Genomic DNA, 11,763 nt, shown 5'->3' on the forward strand with positions numbered 1-11,763 from the left:
ACTAGTTTTCATTCTGTCTCCGTGTATTTTTCTCATCACTCTCTAAGTCTACCTTGTTCTTTTCCTCCCTATTTTTAAAACTCTCTTCCAAGCTGTTTACAGCACCCATAAGGAATGATTTTTAACTAACCTTACTGATTTCATTTAATCTATTCAATAAAACCTCTCGCCCAAAGAGCAAAGGAACCTGCAGAAGAAATAAGGCAAACTGGAAGAAGTATACTCCACAAGTGGGTTAAGTTCTGGATCAAGGCAGTACTCCTTGTTTACTCTTCTCATGTACAATCCATAACTCCTCCCCATGGGCCTCTATATCAACCTCAAGATAATTATACTCCTGCCTCAAAATAAAACAAAATCCTCTACCTTTGTACCCTAAACATCCCAGTTGTATCTAAGTTGGATGAATGTATCATGTTGTGTCTGGAAAACTTCACATATGTTTAATCACCTCACAGTAACCCAAGTTGAAAAGTGCTGAGGAAAGCAAAAAGGACTATATTCTTATTAATGAACATGTTGTCTCAAGTTTTCTCAATATGTTTTATCAAGAGAAGCTAGTAGGCAAGAGAATGAAATATAGAGTACTATAGGAAAAATTTTTGACATCAAATTTTTTCTCTATTGGGCTTCAGCTGTGAGTTTGCTGGGAGTGGAGATGGATGCCATCAGAACTCAAAAATGAGCATAACCTTAACAATGTGCCTTCTTAACTTTTAGATTTCTGATGTGTCCACTACAAACAATTTTTTTACCCTCCAGTGCACCTTTGATAGTATACAGCTCTGTTCCCCAAACAGCAAGTATGTTTTCCAAGTTCAGAGATACAGCTGAGGAATTAACATGAAACCCATGTTTCCTCAATAAATCAGAAACTGCTAATTAAGCTTCCAGAGCCTATGAAAAGACACCAAAGTGCTATTACTCAAGACACCAATCTAAACAGAGAACTTTGACTCAAGGTATACATGAAACTAATTATGTAAATATATTTATAAATATTTATACCATTACATACTTACACATAAGCACTTACACAGACTTAGAAAAAAATGTAAGAACATTAAATCAAAAGGACTCACTGAAGAATAAACAGAATTTTCTGTGATCTTCTTGAAGAAATTAATAACTCATTCTTTAGGGAGGATCCCTCAAAATCCAGCCAGTAGAAACCATATTCTGTAACCGTGTACGAGCAACACGTAGCCTCTTCCCCCACCCCAATTCCCTAGTTGCCAAGAGAGGAATCTTAAAGTAGATGGGAACTTAAAGGTCTCTGTGCAGTAGCAATTTATGTTCCTCAAGCAGAAGATTCAATCTAAAGCCCCAATTGACAAAATAGGTACATTCCATATTATGATTTTACAACAAGTTAAAGTTCTGATTTTGTCACCAGAATTATTACTACCCCTTCAGAGGACTCTATTTTAAGCACAAAATAAGAACGTGGTGTATATATAGTGAAACTGGTATGTAAATAATATCATACAGATTCAAGATGGCCTCCTCTAAAAATTACTGAAAAAACCTTTCACTAACTACAATTTGAATGTGGCTTTTGTTGGCAAAAGAAACTCACAACATCTGAAGATTACTGGTAATCTCCACAGACCCCCTTAATTATGTTTTCTTGTGAATTGAGTTTAAAGATCTTGCCCTCAGAGAGGCTTTCAGTTTTGATACCTTTTAAAAGAAAACACCATTTTTCAGGAATTATGCTCTTTCAGTCAACAGGGACTTTTAGAGACTATTCCAACCAGGAGGAAAGAGTGAATCATTATTTCTAACCAAAGGCACTTGGTTAGCAACTCTCATCTGCACATTTTCTTTTTCCCCAGGGGCATATCTAGTGTGCCTTAAAGAACATAGGACAATCAATAATGAGAGTGGTTACAATTATAAGCCACAGTTGTGCATGATTATTGACCAGCTGCCTTTCTGTGGATCACTGGACCCAGACAGTGGAGGGGTCAAAGGAGCTAATATGTCGTACTGGCAGAACAGCAAGCACCTTCCTTTTCCAGTCACCACAGTTTGCTCACTGGATGTTCATTGTAGGACCAGCAGGGTCAATATAGGTAATAGAGTAATAATAAAGAAAACTGTCTCAGGCTTGAGCACTGAAAGCTACCCATGCTACACACTCCACATTTAACACTCATTCTGCCAATAACAGATGCCATGGAAATAATTCTTACAGCTGGGAAAATGGGAATCCTTTAAAAAAATTTAAATATGATTACTAATGATAAAGGATGCCTTTTGTATGTAAACCAAAGCCTAGATATTTTGTTATATGATATTTCCTACATGAACAAAAGAAAACAAAATACGTTAGAGGATTTCTTCTCCCTATTGAAAATGGGAACTTACAAAAAATAGAGTTTGTTCATATGCTGAATTTAGCCATTCCTGTGCCAAAGGAGTCTGGAGAGTAACACTGGATCCCCAAGAAGTGCTGTGCAAGAGATCACTTATTGGAACAAACATTTCTTGCTGATGGTTCTAGGAGAGATCTTATCCTTACACTTCTATTTGGTCACCGTATTAGGTAAGAAAAAAGTAAGCTGGGGGTGGGGGAAGAAAAGAGAAAAGAAAAAAAAAAAGAGGTAGAAAGAGACTGATCATAGGAGAAAACAAGAAATAAAAACGAAGGCAGGTGATTTGTTTGCCCAATTTTGGCTCTATGGTCCTATGAGCCAAAATGCATACTTAGTGATATGGTATCACAGGAAAAGAGAAAAAAGGGGTAAGCTGAGAGAGTTCAGGCCATGGTGTTAACTTCTTTCCTGTACAAAGACAGTCTTTTAAGGGCAAAGGTCTGCCTCCTGTAACATAATGTCATAGTCCAGATGAGATAGTTTCATTGGAGGGAAGTTGGTGAGAAGTTCAACATGTTCATTCGGATATCCTTTACACTGGACATGCTTCACCAAAGCTAGCAGTTTAGCTTGCTCTGGATGAATGGTGTCTTCCCTTTTTTGATCTGGATACCACAACATCAGCTGTGCTTTTGGTGCTTTTACATCTACCCCTTCCACTCCATTCCATCTGATTTTTCAGGTGACATCGCTAGTATATCTGAATTCACAACTGATAATGCTTGGTGGTTTGTGGCTGTTCCAGGCTCAGTTCTGGCAGGGGGCTGAGTTAGTGGCCTTCTGTTCTCTTTTCTGTGCCCCAAATCTTTATGGGGGGACTTTCTGGACTTGGTGAGGTTTTCTACATTATCGTCTTCGTTGGAACCACAAACAGATATGAATTCCTCACTGCCAGAAAAAAGTTCAGATTCAGATTCTTCATCAGAGTGGCTTCCCTGTTTTGTCTGTATTGAATCAAAATGTGTCTCTTGCAAGGAGCCTCTGATGGAAGCTTCTAGCATATATAAGACCCTCTGAATGGGGTCTTATATATGGGGTCTTCACTTGCATATATAAGACCCTCTGAATGGGCACATTTTGGGGGAGACTGCTAGAAAGTCCATCCAGTTGCCCGTGTTCACCTAGAAATCCTGTCACTTGGTCCAAGAAAGAAGAAATATCTAATTGGTGCCACTCTACTAGCTTATGACCTGTCCATGGGTCCAATACGGAAACGGGAAATCCCCTAGTTTATACAACTGTACGTATTACATCTCTGGCCTTCTTCACTGTCATGATAAACCTATCCTGGCTGATTTTCAATGGTTGTTATGTCTTGTCTGGGTGAGTAGTCACGGAAATAATCTTAAATTTACCATGTATCAATATTTGTTGATGAATCTATATTATCTTGGTGTGAGAGAAGCACTTTTGTGATTTGAATGTAATTTCTGAAAAGCTTGACAACTATTTAAGTTATTCTTTTAAAAAAATTTAATTGGTAAAACATGTAAAATTTACCATCTTAAGTTTATTTACATGTACATTTCAGGAGTAGTAAGTATATTTACATTGTTATGCACAAGATCTCTAGAAATTTACATCTTGAAAAACTAAAACTCAATACCTACTAAGTAACAACTGCCCATTTTACTCTCTCTCCAGCCGTTGACAAACTTCATTCTACTTTCTATTTCTATGAGTTTGACTACTTAAGATACATCATATTTTTTTTAAATAGTCAACACTTTATTCTTTATTTTGTCGTAATATTAGTAAGCATTTAACTCTTGCTAAAAGGTAGTCTTGGGCCTGGGAGTAGCATGGAAGAATTGCAGACCAGATATCCAAGTCTGAGCCTGTAGCACCAGTGTCTCTTCGGGCCGGGTTAAGAAAGAGTTTCCACCTCACTCCAAACTCAACCACGGCTCCATACACTGATGTCTGCAGTTGTAGAAGCAGCACTTCTGGACCCGCGGGCAACTTTTATCTTGCCGGCACTTAGGTAACAGGGTGAAAGGGCAGGAAAGAGTAAACTCTGGACAATATCCTGGTTTAGGTTTAGCTGCACCCTTTCTGACTCCAGGCTGGGCCATGTGGAGGCAAAGGAGGATGGTCACAGCGAGCAGGCGGAGGATGGTCATAGTGAGCAGGGAGAGGCTACTCAGCTTCATAATTCCAGAAAAGTGTAGGGGTGCACTTAGAGGCTTGACCTGTTTCTATCAGCTCTGGGTCCCACCAGCAGGGGGAACCGTGGTTCTCCAGCACGATATTGGAAGTGTCTCTAAGATACATCATATTAAGTGTAATCATACACTAACATTGTTACTGGCTTATTTCAGTTAACTTAATAGCCTCAAGGTTTGCTTTTATCATAGAATGTGCCAAGATTTTCCTTCCCCCACCCCCGTGGTTTTTTAAGACAGGAGACAGGGCTGGGCGCGGTGGCTCACGCCTGTAATCCTAGCACTCTGGGAGGCGGAGGCGGGTGAATCGCTCAAGGTCAGGAGTTCGAGACCAGCCTGAGCAAGAGCGGGACCCCCGTCTCTACTAAAAAATAGAAAGAAATTATCTGGCCAACTAAAATATATATAGAAAAGATTAGCCGGGCATGGTGGCGCATGCCTGTAGTCCCAGCTACTCGGGAGGCTGAGGCAGTAGGCTCGCTTAAGCCCAGGAGTTTGAGGTTGCTGTGAGCTAGGCTGACGCCATGGCACTCACTCTAGCCAGGGCAACAAAGCGACACTCTGTCTCAAAAAAAAAAAAAAAAAAGACAGGAGACAGGTTCTCATTCTCATGCCTGGGGTAGAGTGTAGTGTGTCATCATAGCTCACTGCAACTTCAAACACCTGGGCTCAAGTGGTTTTCCAGCTTCGTGAGTATCTGGAACAGCAGGTGCACATGACTATGTTTAGCTAATTTTTCTATTTCTTTGTAAAGACGGGGTCTCACTGTGTTGCTCAGGCTGGCCTTGAACTCCTAGCCTAAAACAGTTCTCCTGCCTTGGCCTCTCAAAGGGCTCAGATTACAGGTATGAGCCACTGCACCTCGCCTAAGATTTTCTTTTTGGATGCTAAATAATATTGCATTGTCTATATATCATATTTTTTTAATGTGTTCATCAATTGAAGGCCATCTGGGTTGCTTATGCCTCTTGGCTTTTGTGAATAATGCTGAAATGAACATAGGTGCACACATACCACTTCCAGATTCTGCATTGCATACTTTGGATAGATACCCAGAAATGGGATTTCTGTATCATATGCTAATTTTTATTCTTAATTATTTAAGGAACCGTTATATATTTTTCAAAGTATCTGTATTATTTTTCAACACCAATATTTCAAAAGGGGTCCAATTTCTATACATCTTTGACAAGGTTTTTATAGTGCCCATTCTGAGTGTGAGGTGATATATTCAATGTGATTTTGCTTTGCATTTCTCTAAAAATTATTAATTTTGGGTATCCTTTCAAATGTTTGTTGGCCATTTGTATATCTTCTTTGGAAAATTATCAGTTAAATTCTTTGTCCATTTTTTGATTAAGTAATTAACTTTTTATTGTTGAATTTTCAGAGTTGTTTAAATTAATATGTTCTGAATATTAACTCCTGTAGCGTGAATGTTTTACAAACACTTTTACCCATTTAGTATGTGGCATGTTCTCTCCACTAAATCTTTCCTTTGATGTATAGAAATTCTGAAATTTGCTGAAGTCCCATTGTTCTCTTGTTTTCTTTGTTGCTTTTGCATTTGATGTGATATCCAAGAAAACACTGCCAATACTAATGTCATGATCTTTTTTCCTATATATTCTTCTAAGGGTTTTATTAGTTATATTTCTTCTATGTATTTAATCTATTTAAATTTTTTTTATATCACCAGGGATTGATCCAACTTTATTTTTTATGTAGATAATCCAGTTTTCAACATCATTCATTGAAGAGACTCCCCTTTCCCCATTGTGTGGTCATGGCCAGCTTGTGGAAAATCATTTGATCATATACACAAGGATTTATTTCTGGGCGCTCTATTCTTTTCCTTGATCTACTTACCTGTCTTAGTGCCAGTACCACATTGCTTTTATTTTTGTAGCTTTGTAATAAATTTTGAAATCAGGAAGTGTATTGTCTCTGTGTTCTCCTTTTGAAAGGGTAATTTGGCTAGTCATAGTTGCTAAACAAATTTTAGGATTTTTGCAAAAAATGTACCAATGGGATTTATTTTTTTATTTTTTTTTTCTGAGACAGAGTCTTGCTTTGTTGCCCGGGCTAGAGTGAGTGCCATGGCGTCAGCCTAGCTCACAGCAACCTCAAACTCCTAGGCTTAAGCAATCCTACCACCTCAGCCTCCCGAATAGCTGGGACTACAGGCATGCGCCACCATGCCCGGCTAATTTTTTTTTCTATATATTTTAGTTGGCCAGATAATTTATTTCTATTTTTTTTTTTTTTAGTAGAGATGGGGTCTTGCTCTTGCTCAGGCTGATCTCGAACTCCTGACCTTGAGCAATCCACCCGCCTCGGCCTCCCAGAGTGCTAGGATTACAGGTGTGAGCCACCGTGCCCGGCCCGGGATTTTTATTTTTATTTATTTATTTTTTTTTAGACAGAGTCTCACTCTGTTGCCCCAGCTAGAGTGCCGTAGTGTCAGCCCAGCTCACAGCAACCTCAAACTCCTGGGCTCCAGCAATCCTCCTGCCTCAGCCTCCCAAGTAGCTGGGACTACAGGCATTCACCACCATGCCCGGCTAATTTTTTCTATATATATTTTTAGCTGTCCAAATCATTTCTTTCTATTTTTTAGTAGAGACACAGTGTCACTCTTGCTCAGGCTGGTCTTGAACTCCTGACCTCGAGCAATCCTCCTGCCTTGGCCTTCCAGAGTGCTAGGATTACAGGCGTGAGCCACCGTGCACGGCCACCAATGGGATTTTGATAGATATAACATTGAATTTGTCCATCACTGTGGGTAGTATTGACATCTTAATAATATCAAATCATCTGATCCCTGGGCTAGAATATGTTCAAGAGTGTGTTTAATTTCCACATCTTTTTGGATTTGTCAGTTTATTTTCTGCTTTTTGTTTCTGGTTTTATTTCACTGGGGTCAGAAAAGATACACTGTAGGATTTCAGTCATCTCAAATTTGATTTGACTTATTATGTGTCCTAACGGAAGGCACCAGGTGTAATTGAAACTATTGTACATTTTGCTGCTTTCCACTGGAGAGTTCTGTACATGTCTGTTGGGTCTAATTTGTGTATGGTATTCAGGTTTTCTATTTTCTTATTGATCTTCTGAGTTTTCTATTATTGAAAGTGGAGTCTTAAAGTAAACAGTGACCAGGTTGCTCTGTATTTCTTGCTTCATTTCTGCCAATATTTGTTTCATATATTTGGAATCCCTGATGTTGTATATACATGTAATGTGCATATTATACAACAAAAATTATATAACATATATAACGTATATGTGTTTATATATTTATATATGTAGCATACATATTATATGTGTTATATTACTGTTACAGATTCCTGGTAAGTGGACCTATGCTGTCATTATTTAACATAGATTTTTGTTTCTCATGACAGTTTTGACCTAAAGTGTATTTTCTCTAATATAATTATGGCCACCACACCCCCTTGTGGTTACTATTTGCATGGTTTATTTTTTCCATCCTTTATTTTCAGCCTACTTGACTCCTTAGAGCTAACATAAGTCTCTTGTGGACATAATATTGTAGAAACTCAATTATTCTTAATCCATGCAGCCATATTATCTTCTTTAGATTTAAGTTAACTACTTTATATTTAAAGTAGTTACTGAAAGAAATGAAGTTACTTTTCATGTCTTCTAGACATCCCTCATTTCTTCTCTTATAGCCTTCATTTTTGTTTTGCTGATTTTGCAGTTACGTGCTTTGGTTCCTCTTTCCTCTCTCATTTTCTTTAGCATAACTTTTTTTTTTTTTTTTTTTTGAGACAGAGTCTTACTCTGTCACTCCAGGTAGGATGCATAGAATGCAGTGGTATCATCATAGCTCACCGCACCCTCAAACTCCTGATATTAAGTGATTCTCCTGCCTCAGACTCCCTAGTAGCTGTGACTCCAAACACACAACACTACACGTGGCTAATTTTTCTATTTTTGGTAGAGATGGGGCCTTGCTCTTGCTCAGGCTGGTCTGAAACTCCTGAGCTCAAGCAGTCTTCTCACCTCAGCCTACCAGAGTGCTAGGGTTACAGGTGTGAGGTGCCACACCTGGCCATGACTTCTCTAGATAATTTTTTTCGGAACACCTTGAGAAATAAAGAATACAGGTACATCTTAAAGTTATAACAATATAGTTTAGTCTCATAACAAGTTAATTTTAATTTTATTGAAAAACCATACCTCTTTGTATCCTTCAGTTTGTTATTAATGTGACAAATTATATCTTTTTTTTTTTTTTGAGACAGAGTCTCACTCTGTTGCCCAGGCTAGAGTGAGTGCCGTGGCGTCAGCCTAGCTCACAGCAACCTCAAACTCCTGAGCTCAAGTGATCCTCCTGTCTCAGCCTCCCGAGTAGCTGGGACTACAGGCATGCGCCACCATGCCCGGCTAATTTTTTCTATATATATTTTTAGCTGTCCATATAATTTCTTTCTATTTTTGTAGAGATGGCGTCTCGCTCTTGCTCAGGCTGGTCTCGAACTCCTGAGCTCAAACGATCCGCCCACCTCGGCCTCCTAGAGTGCTAGGATTACAGGCGTGAGCCACCGCGCCCGGCCTATATCATTTTATATTGATCATGTATTAATAGAGAACTTTTAGAAGATCTAAAATAATATGCTTGAATTTATATGTTTTATAAAAGCTGAATTAGATAATTAGTATGCACACCACATTTACTAAATTGATTGGTTTGTATGTTTCAGTTTACTGCATGTAAATAGCATTTCCATTCTCCAACATTGTTTCTTTTTTTGAAGGTTGTTGGCTCTTCATGGTACTTTGCCTTCCATATAATTTTTGAATTGCTTCTTCTTTGTTTGCGTAATATGACATTGATAATTTTAAAGAGATTGCTTTGAATTTGTAGATGAGTTTGAGCAGTATGGACATCTTCACAATATTCAGACTTCCAACCCTTGATTAAGACCATGCTGAAAAGTGTCCCATTTAATTTTCATTTATTTGTAGATGTTCTGGTTTTCCTTTTGTTATTGGTTTCTAGTTTCATTCCATTTTGGTTATAAATGATAGTTTGTAAGACTTTAATTTTTAAAAATTTGTAAAGAATTGTTTTGTGGCCAACAGTTGTTCTATCCAGGGGAATTTTTTATGAGCTATTGAGAAGACTGTGTATTCTGTTGTTGTGTGGAGTGTTTTCCATGTGTCTATTAGGTATAATTGTTGTATAGTGCTGTCACTTATTCCCTTACTAATATTGTCTTATATTATTATTTATTACTGAAAATGAGGTTATTGAAATATCCTAGCATTATATTGCTGTGTATTTCTTGCTTCAATTCTGTCAATGTTTGCTTTATATATTTGGCAAGCCTGAATTTACACACACACACACACACACACACAAAATGTGCATATATATATTTCATATTTTATATATATTACATATGTAATATAAAAATAAATCATAGGTTCCCAGTGAATCAACACTTATTATTACTTAATATCCTTCTATGTCTTTTGTGACAATTTTGACTTAAAGCATAGTTTATAAAATAGGACAAGTTTTCCCTCAAAATACATTGTGCCTAATTGTGACCTCCCCTGCTCTCATTTGATTAATATTTGCATGCAATATCTTTTTTTGTCCTGCCACTTTTAGTGCATTTTTGTTGTTTGATGTAAGGTGAGTCTCTTGAAAAGAGTATATAGTTGGATCTTTTTTTTGTTTTTTATTTTCCTAAATCCCTATCTTTATTCAATTTACATCTTTTGATTGTGAAGTTTAGTTCATGAATGTTTACATAATTTTTTGAAAGGAAAGGACCTTCTATTGGCATTTTATTAAATGTTTTCTTTGATTCTTGTAGCTATTTTGCCCTCTCTTCCTGCCTTCCTTTGTAACTGACTGATTTTTGTAATTATATACTTTAACTCCTTTCATATCATTTTAGTGTATCTTTATAATAGGTATTTTCATCGTGGTTACCATGGCAATTATACCAAACTTATAGTTAAACAACATATTTTAAAGTGGTAATAACTTAATTTTAGTTGCATTTAAAAATTTGTCCTCATTACATCTGTCCTCAACTATGTTATTGATATCACCAATTATATCTTGTTATATGCTATATCTATTAACAGAGTTTTAGTATTATCTTTCTGGTTTTTTTTTTCTAATTTTATAGCATGATTAAAAGTGTTTTCTGTACCATTACTTTAATACTACAGAATTTTACTTAGGTGTGCTTGTGTGTCCCTCCAAGAGGTTTATTTATTGTCATATCATTTTGTGTTGCTTTCTAGCATTTTTAAATTTTTAATGAAAGGGAGTCACTTTGGCATTTCTTGAGAGGAAGGTCTAGTGGTAATAAAGTTTTTCAGCATCTAGTTATCTCGATAAGTCTCTATTTTGCTTCACTTAGAAGGGCAGTTTTGCTGAATAGTATTTCTTCTTTGGAGTTTTCCCTTCAGCATTTTGAGTATATCACCCAACTCTTTTTCTGGCATGCAAGGTTTCTGTTGAAAAACTCACTAATAATCTCATGCTTATAGATGACACATCACTTTTCTCTTGCTGCTTTGAAGATTCTCTTCTTTCTCAGGGAAGCCCTAACCGCGGTGGGGACTCCGCCTTCCTGTGCAGGAGCGGAGCTCTGCCCACCCGCGCTCTCGCTGGGTGCCCCGGATTCACACTAGCCCTGCCCGACGGATGAGGAAACCCAGGCTCACAGAAGGGAAGGAACTTGCTGGAAGCCACAAGAGGCGGAAATTGGTGTGGCAAGGATCTAGGCCTGAAACCAGAACCGAGAAACTGCAGCCCTCACAGTCCTAAACCGCGTGCTGCACAGGCTCCGCCTTGCCGCCCCTGGGACTTGGCCTCCTATTTTGTGCAGAACTTTGAAACGGGCTCAGGGGCCAGCACGGAGTGCCAGCGGCTGGCAGGCTGTCGGGGGAATCTGAGCAGAAGCCAGATGGGGTGTGCCCTGGGTGGGGGTCAGTCAGCCCAGCCCTTCAGCGGGAGCCCCCTGGGGACACGGTTTCCTTCCCCTCCCCAAGGCTTTGCTTCTGAGGTTGCCGCCGCCCTAAAGAACCGCCCAGACTGCCCCAAAAGCCACCGAGCAGCGGGCAGAGCTGCGTGGCTCGGGGTCTTTCCAAGCTCCGTCCCCTCATCCCCGTGTGGGGCGGGGGCTCCCGCTTTGCAGCCCTGGTGGGATCCGTGGGAG

At 38.7% G+C, this 11,763-nt stretch overlaps 1 pseudogene; it reads right to left on the reverse strand.

Annotated features, from left to right (window-relative positions):
- Positions 1-2,777: 2,777 nt before the first annotated feature.
- On the reverse strand, positions 2,778-4,504 carry LOC138382416 (UBX domain-containing protein 7-like; annotated as a pseudogene).
- Between the last annotated feature and the right edge of the window lie 7,259 nt (positions 4,505-11,763).

The sequence above is a fragment of the Eulemur rufifrons genome, chromosome 4 (assembly GCF_041146395.1).
Source record: "Eulemur rufifrons isolate Redbay chromosome 4, OSU_ERuf_1, whole genome shotgun sequence".
Classification (NCBI taxonomy): domain Eukaryota; kingdom Metazoa; phylum Chordata; class Mammalia; order Primates; family Lemuridae; genus Eulemur; species Eulemur rufifrons.